The 9,475-nt window shown below is 50.5% G+C and overlaps 17 non-coding genes across 17 annotated transcripts; all 17 read left to right on the top strand.

The window, feature by feature from the left end:
- Positions 1 to 155: 155 nt before the first annotated feature.
- Positions 156 to 229, top strand: Trnan-guu (transfer RNA asparagine (anticodon GUU)). The gene has a single exon. It is a non-coding gene; the product is annotated as a tRNA-Asn (tRNA).
- A 671-nt stretch (positions 230 to 900) lies between these two features.
- On the top strand, positions 901 to 972 carry Trnat-cgu (transfer RNA threonine (anticodon CGU)). Its single transcript has one exon. It is a non-coding gene; the product is annotated as a tRNA-Thr (tRNA).
- A 333-nt stretch (positions 973 to 1,305) lies between these two features.
- Trnan-guu (transfer RNA asparagine (anticodon GUU)) lies at positions 1,306 to 1,379 on the top strand. The gene has a single exon. It is a non-coding gene; the product is annotated as a tRNA-Asn (tRNA).
- Positions 1,380 to 2,050: 671 nt separating this feature from the next.
- On the top strand, positions 2,051 to 2,122 carry Trnat-cgu (transfer RNA threonine (anticodon CGU)). Its single transcript has one exon. It is a non-coding gene; the product is annotated as a tRNA-Thr (tRNA).
- A 333-nt stretch (positions 2,123 to 2,455) lies between these two features.
- Positions 2,456 to 2,529, top strand: Trnan-guu (transfer RNA asparagine (anticodon GUU)). Its single transcript has one exon. It is a non-coding gene; the product is annotated as a tRNA-Asn (tRNA).
- A 671-nt stretch (positions 2,530 to 3,200) lies between these two features.
- On the top strand, positions 3,201 to 3,272 carry Trnat-cgu (transfer RNA threonine (anticodon CGU)). Its single transcript has one exon. It is a non-coding gene; the product is annotated as a tRNA-Thr (tRNA).
- Positions 3,273 to 3,605: 333 nt separating this feature from the next.
- Trnan-guu (transfer RNA asparagine (anticodon GUU)) lies at positions 3,606 to 3,679 on the top strand. The gene has a single exon. It is a non-coding gene; the product is annotated as a tRNA-Asn (tRNA).
- Positions 3,680 to 4,350: 671 nt separating this feature from the next.
- On the top strand, positions 4,351 to 4,422 carry Trnat-cgu (transfer RNA threonine (anticodon CGU)). Its single transcript has one exon. It is a non-coding gene; the product is annotated as a tRNA-Thr (tRNA).
- A 333-nt stretch (positions 4,423 to 4,755) lies between these two features.
- Trnan-guu (transfer RNA asparagine (anticodon GUU)) lies at positions 4,756 to 4,829 on the top strand. Its single transcript has one exon. It is a non-coding gene; the product is annotated as a tRNA-Asn (tRNA).
- Positions 4,830 to 5,500: 671 nt separating this feature from the next.
- Trnat-cgu (transfer RNA threonine (anticodon CGU)) lies at positions 5,501 to 5,572 on the top strand. The gene has a single exon. It is a non-coding gene; the product is annotated as a tRNA-Thr (tRNA).
- A 333-nt stretch (positions 5,573 to 5,905) lies between these two features.
- Trnan-guu (transfer RNA asparagine (anticodon GUU)) lies at positions 5,906 to 5,979 on the top strand. The gene has a single exon. It is a non-coding gene; the product is annotated as a tRNA-Asn (tRNA).
- Positions 5,980 to 6,650: 671 nt separating this feature from the next.
- On the top strand, positions 6,651 to 6,722 carry Trnat-cgu (transfer RNA threonine (anticodon CGU)). The gene has a single exon. It is a non-coding gene; the product is annotated as a tRNA-Thr (tRNA).
- A 333-nt stretch (positions 6,723 to 7,055) lies between these two features.
- Positions 7,056 to 7,129, top strand: Trnan-guu (transfer RNA asparagine (anticodon GUU)). Its single transcript has one exon. It is a non-coding gene; the product is annotated as a tRNA-Asn (tRNA).
- A 671-nt stretch (positions 7,130 to 7,800) lies between these two features.
- Trnat-cgu (transfer RNA threonine (anticodon CGU)) lies at positions 7,801 to 7,872 on the top strand. Its single transcript has one exon. It is a non-coding gene; the product is annotated as a tRNA-Thr (tRNA).
- A 333-nt stretch (positions 7,873 to 8,205) lies between these two features.
- Positions 8,206 to 8,279, top strand: Trnan-guu (transfer RNA asparagine (anticodon GUU)). The gene has a single exon. It is a non-coding gene; the product is annotated as a tRNA-Asn (tRNA).
- Positions 8,280 to 8,950: 671 nt separating this feature from the next.
- Positions 8,951 to 9,022, top strand: Trnat-cgu (transfer RNA threonine (anticodon CGU)). The gene has a single exon. It is a non-coding gene; the product is annotated as a tRNA-Thr (tRNA).
- A 333-nt stretch (positions 9,023 to 9,355) lies between these two features.
- On the top strand, positions 9,356 to 9,429 carry Trnan-guu (transfer RNA asparagine (anticodon GUU)). Its single transcript has one exon. It is a non-coding gene; the product is annotated as a tRNA-Asn (tRNA).
- Positions 9,430 to 9,475: the final 46 nt, after the last annotated feature.

Below are 9,475 nucleotides of genomic sequence, written 5' to 3' on the forward strand. Positions count from 1 at the left end.
TGCTTGGCGATGTCATTCGTTTATGAGCCCCACTACAGTGTGCATGCACGTTATCCATGTGAAGAGGCGTAAGCAGATACTACCATTCTGCGAGGTGCCTGCGAAAAGTACACGAGTTGCATTGATGAAGAGAGCAGAAGTGACCGAAAGTTAAGGCCTCCGTGGCGCAATCGGCTAGCGCGTTCGGCTGTTAACCGAAAGGTTGGTGGTTCGAGCCCACCCGGGGGCGAAATCGTTTTAATCGCCACCGAGGTGAGGACGTATGTCCACTTTGATAGAGATACACAGCCAGTGTGACAATTTGGCTGTGTTTGAATGATGCCACCCAGCCTTATACACATTCAGCCACGTGACAGTGGAGGTAAAAACATGGCCCTATGCGGACGTTCTACCGTTTTCCTATTAATTCGGCATGTGTGACACTGCAGTAGAGCGACGACCACTACAAAAGATGTATTATTTACATTTCATTTCGGCGTATACACCGCGAGTGCCATATGACAGGGCCTCTCTCTCGATGTCGATCTGCATTTGGCGTCTCTTAAGTGTCGGTCTGCAGTAGGCCGCTGTTGGCCGAGCGGCGTGCAGTCGCCTTACATGAAGCCCCCAGTGCCACTGTGGACGATGTAGCCAGAGAGAGGAGTCGAAAGGCGCGTTTCACAGTAGAGCCACGCTATCCCACAAGCTGTGCACTAGGTCAAGTTTTGCGCAGACCGCAAACCTTTGGTGGCTTGACGCTCGTCGTCGATCGTAAGGGTGAAACAGTGAAGAGAGTTGGAAAACGGTAAGGTGGACACCTCCAGCAGCATCTGTGTGTCAAATCCGATATCTGGTCGAGGGCTGTAAGATTCAGTATGATGACGTGACAAGTCGGGAGTAGCTCACGAACGCAAAGCTGCGGCCTTCTTAGCTCAGTGGTAGAGCACTGGTCTCGTAAACCAGGGGTCGTGAGTTCAACCCTCACAGAAGGCATTCATTTTTTTAACTTTGCTGCTGAGAGCAGAGCTAGCTCGAGCAGCATCTAACAGATGGCAGTGCACTGAATGAAGGGGAAGTTCTACAACCGATAAAGAGTGCTCTACTTGCATCAGAGGTTTACTGGATGTGTAGGCGGAACACTGTTTTGTATGCATTTTGTAGTATAATGTCATGCTTGGCGATGTCATTCGTTTATGAGCCCCACTACAGTGTGCATGCACGTTATCCATGTGAAGAGGCGTAAGCAGATACTACCATTCTGCGAGGTGCCTGCGAAAAGTACACGAGTTGCATTGATGAAGAGAGCAGAAGTGACCGAAAGTTAAGGCCTCCGTGGCGCAATCGGCTAGCGCGTTCGGCTGTTAACCGAAAGGTTGGTGGTTCGAGCCCACCCGGGGGCGAAATCGTTTTAATCGCCACCGAGGTGAGGACGTATGTCCACTTTGATAGAGATACACAGCCAGTGTGACAATTTGGCTGTGTTTGAATGATGCCACCCAGCCTTATACACATTCAGCCACGTGACAGTGGAGGTAAAAACATGGCCCTATGCGGACGTTCTACCGTTTTCCTATTAATTCGGCATGTGTGACACTGCAGTAGAGCGACGACCACTACAAAAGATGTATTATTTACATTTCATTTCGGCGTATACACCGCGAGTGCCATATGACAGGGCCTCTCTCTCGATGTCGATCTGCATTTGGCGTCTCTTAAGTGTCGGTCTGCAGTAGGCCGCTGTTGGCCGAGCGGCGTGCAGTCGCCTTACATGAAGCCCCCAGTGCCACTGTGGACGATGTAGCCAGAGAGAGGAGTCGAAAGGCGCGTTTCACAGTAGAGCCACGCTATCCCACAAGCTGTGCACTAGGTCAAGTTTTGCGCAGACCGCAAACCTTTGGTGGCTTGACGCTCGTCGTCGATCGTAAGGGTGAAACAGTGAAGAGAGTTGGAAAACGGTAAGGTGGACACCTCCAGCAGCATCTGTGTGTCAAATCCGATATCTGGTCGAGGGCTGTAAGATTCAGTATGATGACGTGACAAGTCGGGAGTAGCTCACGAACGCAAAGCTGCGGCCTTCTTAGCTCAGTGGTAGAGCACTGGTCTCGTAAACCAGGGGTCGTGAGTTCGACCCTCACAGAAGGCATTCATTTTTTTAACTTTGCTGCTGAGAGCAGAGCTAGCTCGAGCAGCATCTAACAGATGGCAGTGCACTGAATGAAGGGGAAGTTCTACAACCGATAAAGAGTGCTCTACTTGCATCAGAGGTTTACTGGATGTGTAGGCGGAACACTGTTTTGTATGCATTTTGTAGTATAATGTCATGCTTGGCGATGTCATTCGTTTATGAGCCCCACTACAGTGTGCATGCACGTTATCCATGTGAAGAGGCGTAAGCAGATACTACCATTCTGCGAGGTGCCTGCGAAAAGTACACGAGTTGCATTGATGAAGAGAGCAGAAGTGACCGAAAGTTAAGGCCTCCGTGGCGCAATCGGCTAGCGCGTTCGGCTGTTAACCGAAAGGTTGGTGGTTCGAGCCCACCCGGGGGCGAAATCGTTTTAATCGCCACCGAGGTGAGGACGTATGTCCACTTTGATAGAGATACACAGCCAGTGTGACAATTTGGCTGTGTTTGAATGATGCCACCCAGCCTTATACACATTCAGCCACGTGACAGTGGAGGTAAAAACATGGCCCTATGCGGACGTTCTACCGTTTTCCTATTAATTCGGCATGTGTGACACTGCAGTAGAGCGACGACCACTTCAAAAGATGTATTATTTACATTTCATTTCGGCGTATACACCGCGAGTGCCATATGACAGGGCCTCTCTCTCGATGTCGATCTGCATTTGGCGTCTCTTAAGTGTCGGTCTGCAGTAGGCCGCTGTTGGCCGAGCGGCGTGCAGTCGCCTTACATGAAGCCCCCAGTGCCACTGTGGACGATGTAGCCAGAGAGAGGAGTCGAAAGGCGCGTTTCACAGTAGAGCCACGCTATCCCACAAGCTGTGCACTAGGTCAAGTTTTGCGCAGACCGCAAACCTTTGGTGGCTTGACGCTCGTCGTCGATCGTAAGGGTGAAACAGTGAAGAGAGTTGGAAAACGGTAAGGTGGACACCTCCAGCAGCATCTGTGTGTCAAATCCGATATCTGGTCGAGGGCTGTAAGATTCAGTATGATGACGTGACAAGTCGGGAGTAGCTCACGAACGCAAAGCTGCGGCCTTCTTAGCTCAGTGGTAGAGCACTGGTCTCGTAAACTAGGGGTCGTGAGTTCGACCCTCACAGAAGGCATTCATTTTTTTAACTTTGCTGCTGAGAGCAGAGCTAGCTCGAGCAGCATCTAACAGATGGCAGTGCACTGAATGAAGGGGAAGTTCTACAACCGATAAAGAGTGCTCTACTTGCATCAGAGATTTACTGGATGTGTAGGCGGAACACTGTTTTGTATGCATTTTGTAGTATAATGTCATGCTTGGCGATGTCATTCGTTTATGAGCCCCACTACAGTGTGCATGCACGTTATCCATGTGAAGAGGCGTAAGCAGATACTACCATTCTGCGAGGTGCCTGCGAAAAGTACACGAGTTGCATTGATGAAGAGAGCAGAAGTGACCGAAAGTTAAGGCCTCCGTGGCGCAATCGGCTAGCGCGTTCGGCTGTTAACCGAAAGGTTGGTGGTTCGAGCCCACCCGGGGGCGAAATCGTTTTAATCGCCACCGAGGTGAGGACGTATGTCCACTTTGATAGAGATACACAGCCAGTGTGACAATTTGGCTGTGTTTGAATGATGCCACCCAGCCTTATACACATTCAGCCACGTGACAGTGGAGGTAAAAACATGGCCCTATGCGGACGTTCTACCGTTTTCCTATTAATTCGGCATGTGTGACACTGCAGTAGAGCGACGACCACTTCAAAAGATGTATTATTTACATTTCATTTCGGCGTATACACCGCGAGTGCCATATGACAGGGCCTCTCTCTCGATGTCGATCTGCATTTGGCGTCTCTTAAGTGTCGGTCTGCAGTAGGCCGCTGTTGGCCGAGCGGCGTGCAGTCGCCTTACATGAAGCCCCCAGTGCCACTGTGGACGATGTAGCCAGAGAGAGGAGTCGAAAGGCGCGTTTCACAGTAGAGCCACGCTATCCCACAAGCTGTGCACTAGGTCAAGTTTTGCGCAGACCGCAAACCTTTGGTGGCTTGACGCTCGTCGTCGATCGTAAGGGTGAAACAGTGAAGAGAGTTGGAAAACGGTAAGGTGGACACCTCCAGCAGCATCTGTGTGTCAAATCCGATATCTGGTCGAGGGCTGTAAGATTCAGTATGATGACGTGACAAGTCGGGAGTAGCTCACGAACGCAAAGCTGCGGCCTTCTTAGCTCAGTGGTAGAGCACTGGTCTCGTAAACTAGGGGTCGTGAGTTCGACCCTCACAGAAGGCATTCATTTTTTTAACTTTGCTGCTGAGAGCAGAGCTAGCTCGAGCAGCATCTAACAGATGGCAGTGCACTGAATGAAGGGGAAGTTCTACAACCGATAAAGAGTGCTCTACTTGCATCAGAGATTTACTGGATGTGTAGGCGGAACACTGTTTTGTATGCATTTTGTAGTATAATGTCATGCTTGGCGATGTCATTCGTTTATGAGCCCCACTACAGTGTGCATGCACGTTATCCATGTGAAGAGGCGTAAGCAGATACTACCATTCTGCGAGGTGCCTGCGAAAAGTACACGAGTTGCATTGATGAAGAGAGCAGAAGTGACCGAAAGTTAAGGCCTCCGTGGCGCAATCGGCTAGCGCGTTCGGCTGTTAACCGAAAGGTTGGTGGTTCGAGCCCACCCGGGGGCGAAATCGTTTTAATCGCCACCGAGGTGAGGACGTATGTCCACTTTGATAGAGATACACAGCCAGTGTGACAATTTGGCTGTGTTTGAATGATGCCACCCAGCCTTATACACATTCAGCCACGTGACAGTGGAGGTAAAAACATGGCCCTATGCGGACGTTCTACCGTTTTCCTATTAATTCGGCATGTGTGACACTGCAGTAGAGCGACGACCACTACAAAAGATGTATTATTTACATTTCATTTCGGCGTATACACCGCGAGTGCCATATGACAGGGCCTCTCTCTCGATGTCGATCTGCATTTGGCGTCTCTTAAGTGTCGGTCTGCAGTAGGCCGCTGTTGGCCGAGCGGCGTGCAGTCGCCTTACATGAAGCCCCCAGTGCCACTGTGGACGATGTAGCCAGAGAGAGGAGTCGAAAGGCGCGTTTCACAGTAGAGCCACGCTATCCCACAAGCTGTGCACTAGGTCAAGTTTTGCGCAGACCGCAAACCTTTGGTGGCTTGACGCTCGTCGTCGATCGTAAGGGTGAAACAGTGAAGAGAGTTGGAAAACGGTAAGGTGGACACCTCCAGCAGCATCTGTGTGTCAAATCCGATATCTGGTCGAGGGCTGTAAGATTCAGTATGATGACGTGACAAGTCGGGAGTAGCTCACGAAGGCAAAGCTGCGGCCTTCTTAGCTCAGTGGTAGAGCACTGGTCTCGTAAACCAGGGGTCGTGAGTTCGACCCTCACAGAAGGCATTCATTTTTTTAACTTTGCTGCTGAGAGCAGAGCTAGCTCGAGCAGCATCTAACAGATGGCAGTGCACTGAATGAAGGGGAAGTTCTACAACCGATAAAGAGTGCTCTACTTGCATCAGAGGTTTACTGGATGTGTAGGCGGAACACTGTTTTGTATGCATTTTGTAGTATAATGTCATGCTTGGCGATGTCATTCGTTTATGAGCCCCACTACAGTGTGCATGCACGTTATCCATGTGAAGAGGCGTAAGCAGATACTACCATTCTGCGAGGTGCCTGCGAAAAGTACACGAGTTGCATTGATGAAGAGAGCAGAAGTGACCGAAAGTTAAGGCCTCCGTGGCGCAATCGGCTAGCGCGTTCGGCTGTTAACCGAAAGGTTGGTGGTTCGAGCCCACCCGGGGGCGAAATCGTTTTAATCGCCACCGAGGTGAGGACGTATGTCCACTTTGATAGAGATACACAGCCAGTGTGACAATTTGGCTGTGTTTGAATGATGCCACCCAGCCTTATACACATTCAGCCACGTGACAGTGGAGGTAAAAACATGGCCCTATGCGGACGTTCTACCGTTTTCCTATTAATTCGGCATGTGTGACACTGCAGTAGAGCGACGACCACTACAAAAGATGTATTATTTACATTTCATTTCGGCGTATACACCGCGAGTGCCATATGACAGGGCCTCTCTCTCGATGTCGATCTGCATTTGGCGTCTCTTAAGTGTCGGTCTGCAGTAGGCCGCTGTTGGCCGAGCGGCGTGCAGTCGCCTTACATGAAGCCCCCAGTGCCACTGTGGACGATGTAGCCAGAGAGAGGAGTCGAAAGGCGCGTTTCACAGTAGAGCCACGCTATCCCACAAGCTGTGCACTAGGTCAAGTTTTGCGCAGACCGCAAACCTTTGGTGGCTTGACGCTCGTCGTCGATCGTAAGGGTGAAACAGTGAAGAGAGTTGGAAAACGGTAAGGTGGACACCTCCAGCAGCATCTGTGTGTCAAATCCGATATCTGGTCGAGGGCTGTAAGATTCAGTATGATGACGTGACAAGTCGGGAGTAGCTCACGAAGGCAAAGCTGCGGCCTTCTTAGCTCAGTGGTAGAGCACTGGTCTCGTAAACCAGGGGTCGTGAGTTCGACCCTCACAGAAGGCATTCATTTTTTTAACTTTGCTGCTGAGAGCAGAGCTAGCTCGAGCAGCATCTAACAGATGGCAGTGCACTGAATGAAGGGGAAGTTCTACAACCGATAAAGAGTGCTCTACTTGCATCAGAGGTTTACTGGATGTGTAGGCGGAACACTGTTTTGTATGCATTTTGTAGTATAATGTCATGCTTGGCGATGTCATTCGTTTATGAGCCCCACTACAGTGTGCATGCACGTTATCCATGTGAAGAGGCGTAAGCAGATACTACCATTCTGCGAGGTGCCTGCGAAAAGTACACGAGTTGCATTGATGAAGAGAGCAGAAGTGACCGAAAGTTAAGGCCTCCGTGGCGCAATCGGCTAGCGCGTTCGGCTGTTAACCGAAAGGTTGGTGGTTCGAGCCCACCCGGGGGCGAAATCGTTTTAATCGCCACCGAGGTGAGGACGTATGTCCACTTTGATAGAGATACACAGCCAGTGTGACAATTTGGCTGTGTTTGAATGATGCCACCCAGCCTTATACACATTCAGCCACGTGACAGTGGAGGTAAAAACATGGCCCTATGCGGACGTTCTACCGTTTTCCTATTAATTCGGCATGTGTGACACTGCAGTAGAGCGACGACCACTACAAAAGATGTATTATTTACATTTCATTTCGGCGTATACACCGCGAGTGCCATATGACAGGGCCTCTCTCTCGATGTCGATCTGCATTTGGCGTCTCTTAAGTGTCGGTCTGCAGTAGGCCGCTGTTGGCCGAGCGGCGTGCAGTCGCCTTACATGAAGCCCCCAGTGCCACTGTGGACGATGTAGCCAGAGAGAGGAGTCGAAAGGCGCGTTTCACAGTAGAGCCACGCTATCCCACAAGCTGTGCACTAGGTCAAGTTTTGCGCAGACCGCAAACCTTTGGTGGCTTGACGCTCGTCGTCGATCGTAAGGGTGAAACAGTGAAGAGAGTTGGAAAACGGTAAGGTGGACACCTCCAGCAGCATCTGTGTGTCAAATCCGATATCTGGTCGAGGGCTGTAAGATTCAGTATGATGACGTGACAAGTCGGGAGTAGCTCACGAACGCAAAGCTGCGGCCTTCTTAGCTCAGTGGTAGAGCACTGGTCTCGTAAACCAGGGGTCGTGAGTTCGACCCTCACAGAAGGCATTCATTTTTTTAACTTTGCTGCTGAGAGCAGAGCTAGCTCGAGCAGCATCTAACAGATGGCAGTGCACTGAATGAAGGGGAAGTTCTACAACCGATAAAGAGTGCTCTACTTGCATCAGAGGTTTACTGGATGTGTAGGCGGAACACTGTTTTGTATGCATTTTGTAGTATAATGTCATGCTTGGCGATGTCATTCGTTTATGAGCCCCACTACAGTGTGCATGCACGTTATCCATGTGAAGAGGCGTAAGCAGATACTACCATTCTGCGAGGTGCCTGCGAAAAGTACACGAGTTGCATTGATGAAGAGAGCAGAAGTGACCGAAAGTTAAGGCCTCCGTGGCGCAATCGGCTAGCGCGTTCGGCTGTTAACCGAAAGGTTGGTGGTTCGAGCCCACCCGGGGGCGAAATCGTTTTAATCGCCACCGAGGTGAGGACGTATGTCCACTTTGATAGAGATACACAGCCAGTGTGACAATTTGGCTGTGTTTGAATGATGCCACCCAGCCTTATACACATTCAGCCACGTGACAGTGGAGGTAAAAACATGGCCCTATGCGGACGTTCTACCGTTTTCCTATTAATTCGGCATGTGTGACACTGCAGTAGAGCGACGACCACTACAAAAGATGTATTATTTACATTTCATTTCGGCGTATACACCGCGAGTGCCATATGACAGGGCCTCTCTCTCGATGTCGATCTGCATTTGGCGTCTCTTAAGTGTCGGTCTGCAGTAGGCCGCTGTTGGCCGAGCGGCGTGCAGTCGCCTTACATGAAGCCCCCAGTGCCACTGTGGACGATGTAGCCAGAGAGAGGAGTCGAAAGGCGCGTTTCACAGTAGAGCCACGCTATCCCACAAGCTGTGCACTAGGTCAAGTTTTGCGCAGACCGCAAACCTTTGGTGGCTTGACGCTCGTCGTCGATCGTAAGGGTGAAACAGTGAAGAGAGTTGGAAAACGGTAAGGTGGACACCTCCAGCAGCATCTGTGTGTCAAATCCGATATCTGGTCGAGGGCTGTAAGATTCAGTATGATGACGTGACAAGTCGGGAGTAGCTCACGAACGCAAAGCTGCGGCCTTCTTAGCTCAGTGGTAGAGCACTGGTCTCGTAAACCAGGGGTCGTGAGTTCGACCCTCACAGAAGGCATTCATTTTTTTAACTTTGCTGCTGAGAGCAGAGCTAGCTCGAGCAGCATCTAACAGATGGCAGTGCACTGAATGAAGGGGAAGTTCTACAACCGATAAAGAGTGCTCTACTTGCATCAGAGGTTTACTGGATGTGTAGGCGGAACACTGTTTTGTATGCATTTTGTAGTATAATGTCATGCTTGGCGATGTCATTCGTTTATGAGCCCCACTACAGTGTGCATGCACGTTATCCATGTGAAGAGGCGTAAGCAGATACTACCATTCTGCGAGGTGCCTGCGAAAAGTACACGAGTTGCATTGATGAAGAGAGCAGAAGTGACCGAAAGTTAAGGCCTCCGTGGCGCAATCGGCTAGCGCGTTCGGCTGTTAACCGAAAGGTTGGTGGTTCGAGCCCACCCGGGGGCGAAATCGTTTTAATCGCCACCGAGGTGAGGACGTATGTCCACTTTGA

Source organism: Schistocerca cancellata, chromosome 6 (genome assembly GCF_023864275.1).
Source record: "Schistocerca cancellata isolate TAMUIC-IGC-003103 chromosome 6, iqSchCanc2.1, whole genome shotgun sequence".
NCBI lineage: Eukaryota > Metazoa > Arthropoda > Insecta > Orthoptera > Acrididae > Schistocerca > Schistocerca cancellata.